The sequence below is a fragment of the Dermacentor andersoni genome, chromosome 5, assembly GCF_023375885.2.
Source record: "Dermacentor andersoni chromosome 5, qqDerAnde1_hic_scaffold, whole genome shotgun sequence".
Classification (NCBI taxonomy): Eukaryota; Metazoa; Arthropoda; class Arachnida; order Ixodida; family Ixodidae; genus Dermacentor; species Dermacentor andersoni.
The window spans coordinates 29,035,646-29,046,554 of record NC_092818.1 but is presented as its reverse complement, the minus strand read 5'-3'; the positions used below and the strand labels follow the sequence as shown (position 1 = coordinate 29,046,554).

General features: G+C 46.5%; 1 long non-coding RNA gene across 1 annotated transcript; it reads left to right on the top strand.

Moving 5' to 3' along the window:
- Positions 1-2,433: 2,433 nt before the first annotated feature.
- On the top strand, positions 2,434-6,237 carry LOC129384535 (uncharacterized). The gene is made up of 3 exons (XR_008612243.1): positions 2,434-2,516; positions 6,006-6,101; positions 6,196-6,237. It is a non-coding gene; the product is annotated as an uncharacterized lncRNA (long non-coding RNA).
- Positions 6,238-10,909: the final 4,672 nt, after the last annotated feature.

The following is a 10,909-nucleotide window of genomic DNA, read 5'->3' as shown; positions in this document are numbered from 1 at the left end:
ATTGCAATATATAAATTGTAGCCGGTGACTGCGCAAGGCGCATTCAATTGGAAGAAATTTTCAGGGCGACAACAGTTTCAAGATATTCCTTTCTTAAGTGTGCGACGACATATACATGAGCGTTTTAGTTACTTTCGTGCTTCAATGCATAAAACGGTGATATATTAAAAATGGCACTGGAATTAAAGGCGCCTTTGCCGCAGGTATCACGGTGCACATCTCGAAAGCCGTGCGATCCTTAGAAGTCGTTCCAAATTGGTGTTCCTTGTGATCTCACCGGCTAGAATTCGTAAATTGCAGCGTGTGCCGTAAAATAAATCATCCTAAAAATTCGTGATTTTTTTGTTTATACGATAACGGGCAATTCCATTTATCCTGCGCTGAATGTCTGCCACTTTGAGCAATACAAATTAAGGACTTCAATTGCGCTATCTTCCATAAGTAATATTTAAAAATTCTATGTGGTCTAAAAAGAAACACCCCGTATATTTAGCAAGCTGAGATCCGCCGATATCTTCAGCTATCGCGTCCTCTTTTTCTTGTTAAACTAAGCATTATTAGAGTTGTCGGACGATCCCACCGCGGTCAAACAGATGTAGGAGTCGTCGGACGATCTCGCCGCTGCCACCATTTGAAGGAGTTGAAGGTCGTAGAGAGGAACTCGGTTAACAGGATTTATTTACATTATTTACATCTTCGACAGTCGACAGTCATACATCGACAGTTTAGCGTGACTCCCAAGTGGAGTCCCGCAAGACGATGCACACAGCAAACGGCTTACGAGCACACAGCTCACTAGTACATCTCGAGCACGACCACGAGCACAACAACGAGCACACCCTAGCAGCCGGCAAACGCTGCTTATAAGCACTTCTCCCCCCCCCCCCCCCCTTGATTCCCAGTGGACGGAAACGTTCGTCCAGTCATCGTTCGACGTCACCGTTCGACGTCACCGTAGATGACCCGCCCTTTTGGAGGAGGGCTCACAAACACGTGTTGCACAGGTTTCAGTGCCGCACACACACACACAGGTGTAAAGGTCCGGAGCCGACGTCAGAGAGCTTCGTAGAACTCTGTTCCGTCAAGCGTGGCGCTGCCGAGTACCACATTCCTGAGCTGACCCCGCGCCACGTGGCTGCCGGTTATCCGCAGTTCACTGAAGTGCGCCCCGTCTGGTTGGATTGGAACCCGTGCAGCGGGCTGAAATAGCAGGCACGTTGCCACCCCGTACGGCCATTCCTAACAGCATGTGTATGTTTATGGCAGCCAGCATACTTGCACTGTTTGTGCAATATTTTTAATGAAAATATAGATCCTCAGTAATAACAATTGTTTGGCAAGTGATGTGCAGCCATGATAAAAAACTCATTTTTTTCCTTTGTGCCACGCACCACATCCTCTTTCACTAAAGGTCTCCAACTTATTTTGCGAGTTCAAGTTGCTTGCGCTGCAGAATATCGAAAATGTAAAACATGTTCGGTTTAATTTCTCAGTGTTCACTGGTGGGCTAGTTGCTACTGCATAAGTTGAGGCAAAATTAAGTTAACAAACATTGTGTCAGCGCGCACAGGCAAACATGAACACATCAAACTCGGTGACCGCGGACACTCGCTGTCAAAATGCCGGCGTGAGGAAGCGCGGCCAAGTGACCTTCGTGCTGTCTATCGCTTCAACGCAAAACTGAACGGCGAGAACACAGCACACGCAAAGCTACGAGCCGTAGACCGACCTAGACCGTGCCGTACCGTGCCCCCAATGCAGATCACTTTCAAGATAAAGCCCGCGTGACCACGGGCCGCCACACCATACGAAGTTGCTGTCCAAGTGCCACGCCCTTTCCCTCCCCTTCCCCCGGTGTCATGAGCGCGATGGAAGACGGCGCGCTTCCTCCCCGCTTTCTTCTCTTGCGCGCAGGAGATTGACCCGCGATCGTCGGCTCACCCTCGCAACGCTTTGATTCGCACACGCAGCACACGGCGTGCAGCAAAGGTGTTATCTCCCTTGATTCTATACCGAAAATCACGGTGACGGCGACGGCAAAAATGCGCTTGGAGTGTCCATATGATTGCTATCGAAATAAAAATACTCACAAGCTCTTCGTACTGTTCATAAAGGATTCAAAATATATTCGATTCGGTTTTAAAAAGTATTATTCGCACCCTTGTGGTATTTTCTGTTCTTTAGGATGATTCAGTCGCTTAGACGGGTCCTCACTTATTTCACAAACATCATTTTCCTTAAGGCAGGTCAAGCGCACAAAGACACTTACAGCGACAAGAAGGTAGAGCGCTTTGTTTGTCTTCTTTTCGCTGTCCGTCTCTTTGTGTGCTTGACCTGCCTTAAGCAAAATGATGTCATACCAACAAGCTCGGATCCATACCCCTGTTCACACACATCTTCTGTCACGCCACTGTTCGCAGTCCCTGACTGCATATCGCCGTGTCGAGTGGGAAAGCGATGCAAGCCGAACTCCCCGCTCGACGCGAAGGGCTGCTTCAAGGAAGGCTGCAAATGTGGTGAGCCAGAACTATTTAAGGCATAGTTTTTTAAATAGAGCTAGGATTTGTTTTTGTCCCTCCATGCCATTGTGGTGCCCATGATACCCCCATTGTGGATCGGTAAAATGACTTGATACCGGTGTTGGTACTACCATTAAGGCTCACAACGTATGGAACTTGTCACAAAAAACATCCAAATCACATCGCTGCCAATGCAAGCGCATGTCGTGGCACAATTTATATGTGCTCTCTGCTAACGGTATCACAGGGCGAAAGCCACAGTCGACTGGTGTCATGGTGCGTGGATCTTTGGGCATAATTTTTCATATAAAATACAGGCACACTCCACTCCGGTTGACATTCATGTAAAGCAAAGCATTCTTGGTGTGATTAGATCGTGAACTGTGTGTGTGTATGCATGAAGTGTAGTTTCCTAGGTGTAAGTATCAAGTACTAAAGAGCCGCATGTTATAATAAGAAATAACTTTACTCGCAGTTAAATATTCACAGGCTGCCTATTATATACACCTATTTACATATGGTACATCGAACATATACTATTTGTATAAACTTTCAGTGGTGATCCTGCACAGTGTCGTTTTGCATTCGTAGCGTTTCTGAGCCATCTGCTTCTACTATATAAGTGTGAATCGAAACGCGCCAAGCGTCTGATTGCGCTAGCATTCCCGCGAGAAAGGGCGTTCTATGCCCCTTGTCGAACCATGCGTCCGTGTCGTTTGGCGTTAGAGGCCAGATACAAGGTCCTGATTATTTCGCTGCGCCTGCCCGAAAAATGGTTTTGCGCTCATCGCTGCACTGTTCTTGCTCATGTTTTGCAGAACGATCGCATTTTGGAGTCTATCCCATTTAGTATAACACTTGGCGCAGTTAATTGCCTGGTTTGTAAGAAAAAAGTGCAAATTTTCCCGCGCTTGTGGGGATGCGAGCTGCTGCCGCGACTACGCAAGCATGCACTTGTGTCGCGGCCTGCCGTTAGCTGCAGAAAGCAGCATTTTAGGGAGGGCTGCCCCGTGTTACCCGCATAGAGTTTCTCACCATAATACCCAGAGGGAAATGTGGCGCTGCTGCGCTGTGGTATGCATGGGAATGCCAGTATATCGTGACTTCGGATTGGCATCGTTCTCGGAGAGCCAGGCAAGCACCGTTCCGTCTATCACAACGATTAATTTTCTGATAAAACAGCACGCAAAAGGTTGCTTTAGATTTATTATCACACAAAAACATGTTTTCTTTAACTATGGGAACTTGTTATTGCACGCACAATTATATGAAACGTAAAAAGTATCAGCGGGTCGCTAAGTTTGGAGGAGGGACGACAAGATTCGTGCTCGCTTTGGAAGAGTTTGTCGTCTGTTCTTGCTTTTCTCCGCTTGGTTAGGCATTGTAGGTGAGTAAACTTCACTGGCAGATGTAATATACGTGAATGGAAACATTTTATGAAGACTTTACTTTAGGAACGCGTTATTTGTGTAGTAATATCCATGTTTTGGACGAAGCCTCTTACAACACTAGCCAGCACAAGCCTCGCAGACATATATACCACCATTCCCACGACGGTACACGCTACTTAGGGAACTCCCATAGACGGTGGCGCCAGATTTCCCTCTAGGTGTTATAGTGAGAAACTCTCTGGTTACCCGCTCCTGGAACAAGCGGCAGCCCCCCCTGAAACGCTGCTTTCTGCAGCTGATGGCATACGGCGACACAAGTTTTTACTTGCGCCGTCGCAGCACCAGCTGACATCTCCACAAGCGCAGCAAAATCTGCCCTTTCTTCTTAAAAACCAAGCAATTAACTGCACCAAGTGTTATACTAAACGGCATAGACTCCAAAACGCGATCGCTCTGCAAAATTTGAGCAAGAACGGTGCAGCGGTGAGCACAAAACCTGTTTTTCGAGCAGGCGCAGCAAACTATTCAGGACCCTATATATGCGAAAAAGTGCCTGGAACTCGGCAAGAAAGCTTCGATTTAAAATCCTAAAGCCGTTTCATAAGCGACCTTGCTTATTCTTGAAATCAAAGACAATAGCGAACCGCACGCGCACGGCGCTGTCGTGTGTTCCTCTATTCCTCTGTTGTCTCTGACCTTGCTTTGAAACTTCAAGACACGGAGTGGGTATCACAATCAATTGCACTTGTGAATCTGCCTCTCCGCATAGGCCTCCCTCCCTGTCGGTGCGCATATCCCGAGCAATCACGGGAGGAGGGCTTTTTCTTTTCATTTTTTTCTTTTTTTGAGCCCCAGACGGCAGCATTCATTTTGTTATCGCCAGCGCGCCGATTCCCTTAGCGCGCCAGTGGCTGAGCCGACAACATGTACGGCGACAAGAGCACCGCTGCACTCCGTTGTTCTTGCGGAAGGAGGGCGAGAGCGCGATGGAGATTCAGCGGGAACATACGGTAGTGTGTGGCGAGAAAGCAGCATCCTGAATATTCGTCTGCAAGTTGGTGGATGGGTGGAAAGCGGGCCACGTGTAAACGCTGAAGGCGCGTTCCTGTAGCACGAAAGCGCACACCCCCCCATCACTCGAGCCTTTCACGCGCATCTGCCGTGTTGGCTTCTTCCGATTATGAACTATTCGGAGCCGTGGAGAAGGCCCCCACGTGGTCAGCATTGCGATGAAGTGCGGGGGCTGCACGACGCTGTCCGGGCCTGAGTGTGCAGCAATCCAAAGAAGAGGTTTCAGGATCGCCTAGCAAGATTCCCTGACCTGTGGGAAAAGTGCATTGCTCTACCAGAAGATTACGTTGAGAAAGAGGACATTCAAATCGATAGGTAACACCTTTTTGTGTTATTATTTCTGTTAGTTCATTACTTACACAATTCAATTGTACGCAGTGTTACGGTCAAGCTATAAGCCAGAGCCAGAGCCATTGTTATAGCCAGATCTATAACAACGGCTGGAGCTGGAAACTGAATAATTTGGGTGCTTTAGTTTCTTCCTTTAAGATATCGCACCTTTTATTAGGCAAATATATATATCTTGCAACGCAGCAGTTATCACGACGTTTATTCCGAGTCGAAGATGCGGCGAACCGACCACGCCCACAGCTAGGATCACACTTGAGAGCCAGCCTCACAAGCGATGATGAAGATCCCCATATGAACCCCACATGATGATGATCATGTACAAATGGCAAATAATAGCAGCTTATGAATGGCCACACTATATATATATATATATATATATATATATATATATATATATATATATATATATATATATATATATATATATATATATATATATATATACGAGAACATGCCATTTCTTGCATATTTGCGTGCTTGCTCTGAGTGTCCTTCAACCCAATACTAGGGGCGCACATTAACACATGGACTAACGAAGGATGCAAAATGACCGCTGGTCCTGGATCCTTCATCTCTGTGTGTACGTTAATTTTCGCCCCTCTTCTAATGGCTATGTTTCCCCGGCTAACCCAGCCAGAAGTATTCCTATGATTTCTTTAATCGAATCGCGCAGAATTGGACTGCACCCCTCGATGCCCTGTTGGTATGAACTGCGAGCCGCACTCACCTCGGGATCTTCGCGGCTGCTTCTTAATGGGTTGCGCTTGCGGTAAGCCACGTACAAAACATCATTCTCTATTGCTAGGAGTGAAGGTTGTTCTACTGCGAGGGCAAGTTGATCTTTTATGTGCTTCTGTCTATAGAACCCTCGATGACTTCCACGTCCAACGCTATCGAGACATCGAGTAAGTTTTGACACCATCGTTCCTTAAATCGCCTTTAGTACGATGCTGGCTGCCATCGGGGGTTATTTTAGCTGGTTCTTTAGGCACATTGAGAATAATATTTTTGCACATGTATATAGGAGAGCAAGCCTTATGAGTGATGCCGTGCCATGATAAAATTTCGAACGCGTTGAATGCATTTAAAGGCAGCATTAGTGCCCTCAAGAACCTGTTTGCAACTATCGAAATAGCCTGGGCAAGTTAACCACGAGTGATTAATTTCATACCTTGAAACTTTGAACAACTCTGTTGCAAGAGATGAAAGTAAACCTTAATAGAATTTGTTAACAGTTAGATGAAATTGTTGATGACATCTTCTCAGAGGTTCTTACAGAGGAGTAAGAAAGGGTTACAAGTTTGAACGAAATGATAATGTGCTTCTACTGCCTGAAGATAAAGTCGAGAGACAGAATGCGTCCATCGTATGAGCCCAGACAAGAGTTATTTTAATGCTTACTAGCTTTCAGCAAAAAAAAAAAATGATGCCTTAAGCAACTTTTTCAGGCCTACTGATCTTCGATCACCAAGTGCTGATTGGAGAGGATCTCCCTGTCACATAGTATCTGGTATGAATGAAGTTTCAAGAGTTCGGCAAGAGCAATCTTAGAAAAACGAAGAATATATCTCGAGTTCAATGGCTCCCGCTTACAGGGCAACATTTCCTGCTGGAATATCTCACTAAAAGTTTCGCAAGTTCCCCCCAAAAGCAAAAGACCGGAAGTGATAACAAGGCGAATTGCGCTGAGGATTCTTGGACAGTGTACTAACCATACGAGGGGACAACAGGTGGGCACGACGCTTCACGCGAAGAAATGCGGCGGCTCAGCAGGAACATAGCCATGGCTGCCACCATGCGTCTTAGAACGTTAGCGTGATGAGGAGCGCCGCCAGTGCCGTTGCAGGCATCGTACCGCAATGGTACCGCAATATGCATCAGCATTGCGCGCATAAACACTAGCGTTCCTACTGTGCATCTGAGGCATACAGTGGTTAGTGCCTAACTGACGGTAAGCGTCAAGCTACTACAACCGCTGACATTTTCGGCAGCTTCCATCTGCCAGTAAAGTTGCGCGTAAAAGACACGCAAAGCACGGCGGTATTGGCGGGATGCTTTCCCATCTAAATCAGGACGTGTGGTCACTTTAGTTAGAGAGGCAGTGCATCGACAGGCGGCACTACGGCGTATCGCATTTTTCATCGCGTATTAACGGCGCTCATCTGCATTTGAACTACGGTGCTTCACGTAACTTGAACCAAGGGTTTAATAAAAGTGGTTAAACGCAACTGAACGAAACGAACGGAATGTGGTTTGCCGCCACGTGGCGCTCCATAGGGTATCTTTTTTGTAGTGTGCTTAATTGGTTTAATTAACTAAGATCAGTTGTGAAATTTTCGTATTATTTAGGGTCAAGTGCGTTTTGTTACGTTGTAGAGGGCATTCGAAAACGACCGGTACAATCTTTTGTGACAACGTAGGTGCTCGTGTTGGGCTGCTGAGCACAAGGTCGCGGGATCGAATTCCGGTCACGGCGGCCGCATTTCGATGGGGGCGAAATGCGAAAACACCCGTGTACTTAGATTTAGGTGCACGTTAAAGAACCCCAGGTGGTCAAAATTTCCGGAGTCCCTCACTACGGCGTGCCTCATAATCAGAAAGTGGTTTTGGTACGTAAAACGCCATAATTTAATTTTAACGTAGGTGCTGCGTGGCGATGTTTTCCGGCATTTAAAGGAAGCCCGCGAATAATAAGATAAAACCACGTGACTGCGCTCATGCGCAATCGTATTTCAGCGCTGTCAACCGCGCTTCATGCGAAAGAACCATGCGCGTGGACGGTGGCGAAGTGAGCGGGCACGGCTCTAAGCATCCGCTTCACAGTGCGTCAGTACCTTTTACGGTGGCGCACGGAAAGGAAGCACCGTCTTGCCTGATAAGCGATAGGCTCGACGCACGGTTGAGCACGCTGAAATACGATAGTGCACGAGTGCAGTCACATACGTTTATCTAATATTTCGCGGGCTTTCTTCAAACGTCGGAAAAAACGCCATGCAGCATGTACATACGTTGCCACAAAGAATTGCATCGGTCATTCTTGAATGCCCTCTACAACATAGCGGTACGCACTTGGCCCTAAAGGGAATATTAAATTTTTTCCATAATTGAGTTGAGTTAATCAACTAATTAGGCGCAATATAAGAAGTACCCTAAGGAGCGCCGCATGACGACAAACCATATGTCGTTGGTTTCATTCAGTTGCGGTTAACCACTTTTTTTTTTTAATCCTTGGTTCAAGCTACGTCAAACACCCTGTGTAGTAGATTGTGTGGATTCGGGGAGCTCAGTGCATAAACAAGCGAGCGTAAACGCACTGGAGAAGTGTCCGGAAATCGGTGCGTGGAGCTTAGTGTTCGCTGCTAAATGTTTCGCATTTCTCAATAAAGGTGGCAAGCTCTTTATCTCGTGCGCGGATTTTTGCAATTGAAGCTGAAGCCAGACCAGGACTAGGTTAATTGGACTCGAGACTTACATGAAAGCGCATGAACGGAAACTTTGAACGATTGCTTCGTGAGCAGTGACCAGGTAACGACAATCGGAGGGCGCTGTCGTGCTGACTGAACAATTTATTAGTACGGCATCTTTTCTTTCTTTCACGTAGAATGCGCCGCGCCATGTCCGCCAGGCATGCGATGTGTGGAGAACTCCACCAAAGACGAACGAGGTTGCTTTGTGCCTGATTGCAGCTGTGGTAAGCAGCGCTTGCATAAAATACGTCTCTCGTGTGTTAAGCAATCGCGCTGATCCGGCAGTACGCATAATGTTTTTTTCAGTGCTTGCCACATGCACCCATTAACTCTACACTCCAATGGTACCTGAATTTCTGTTGCCAGTTGTATTGAAATATACCTACGAAAATATTGTGCACATTACGGCGCATGCCAATGTATAGATTCTGCATAGAATATATCTATATTTGACTGTGAAAGAAATGGTATTGTGATAACATTCTAACGAATAGGGAAAGTGTAATATATGCAGCTATAAAATGTCACACTAATGCGAGTCATCCTTTAGATGGGGTAGCATCAAGTTGTTCATGTGGAAACATTTACAGTGTGACCACGTCTACGGTAATGAAAACGCGAGCCTAATAGTTTTTAGCCATATTATTGTGTACGTTTTACCTCAGTCCCATGATGCCTGAGTATAGTAGGCCTTTCGCCTGACCATATAAACCTGGCGATCTAGACAGTATGATGTATAGCGTACATTGTGTAGCAACCTTCCTAGCGTATAAGACTAACTGTTCCAATAATGACACGAACTCCTATCCCGATCTCTACTTAGCTATTATCCATATATCCTTCGGCAGATGTGCAGTCTCGCGCAACACTGAGTCGTTTAATCGCGAGGAGCCATATAAGAGCCTTGCACAGTACCGGCGCGCAGTGGGCGTCAAGAACACAGTGTCCCTATGGCCGCATACTAGTCAAAGTATTTCTGATCACCCGCCGCGGCAGCCTGGCCGGCGTTTAGCTGCTCACCACGACTTCGCGGGTTCGATTCCCGACCACGGCGGAACGCAGTTAGAGGGAGGCGGAATGCAGTAACGCTCGTGCACTGACATTAAGGCGTGCGTCAAACAACTCGGGTGTTTAAAATTAATCCGGGGCCCTTCACGTTATGCCTCAGGCGCGTTATGCTTCATTATGTGTATCGTCTTTTATTCACTGGTATATCAGTTAATGCTAAAAATTAGTAGTAAGGTGCAGCAGGGTGGCCGCTGGATGCTCCTGCTGATATAAAGGGTCAACTACGAGGAAGGCCTTTCCGACTCGTTTTTGACGCGGCGTTACCCGGAATTAGCGTGCTCATTTTTTCCACTATGATCCCGACTACGTTTTTACACCGAAGCTTTAAGGGATAGTTCCCCCATGACCGTGTCCGCCTGTAGACACAAAATCCCGAAGATAGTGCAAGGTGCAGATCGCCATTAAGGGGCCCACATACACAGCTTCGCTGGTCATCCTTCTTCACAGAGGGAACGGGCACTTAGTGTTCTTCTGTTTCTTTCTGCGTAAGTGAAGGCGTTAGACATTGGGCGTACTGTCAGGAAGTTTTGGAGCCTATTCTTTGACTTGAGCCAGCTTGAAGTATGGCAGGGTAACTCTCCTTGAGAAAGCGGGGTTTAAAAGATGTTATGATTGCGACAACATCAATCCGACTTGGAGATGGCTCACCAACTTAAGTTCACTGTGAAGTTTTATCGTGTGCGTGCTTTTTCGTTCTGTTTGCTTCTTTTTTCACTTCAGCGTCGCACTCATATTTAGTTCACATAGCCTACACTCATATATAGTACTAAGTACAGCTATCCTTTAATAGCAGCTTCTCGCAATAAACATTTTATTGAAGTCAGCGGTTTAAGAAGACATTTCTTTGCTATATGGCTAGAGGAAATATTTGCGACTTCCTTAAGCTTATGAAAAAAAATCGCAGTGGTTTTTGAACCTATTGACCCCTACTTAAGTTGTTCTGCTTTGCTGTAAGTTGATACGGTTGCGTACTGACTGTGGTGTGAGGACTGAGGTAGATGGCAATATTCAAGCTAAGAGCAGCGGTCGCGGCAGTTTGGGA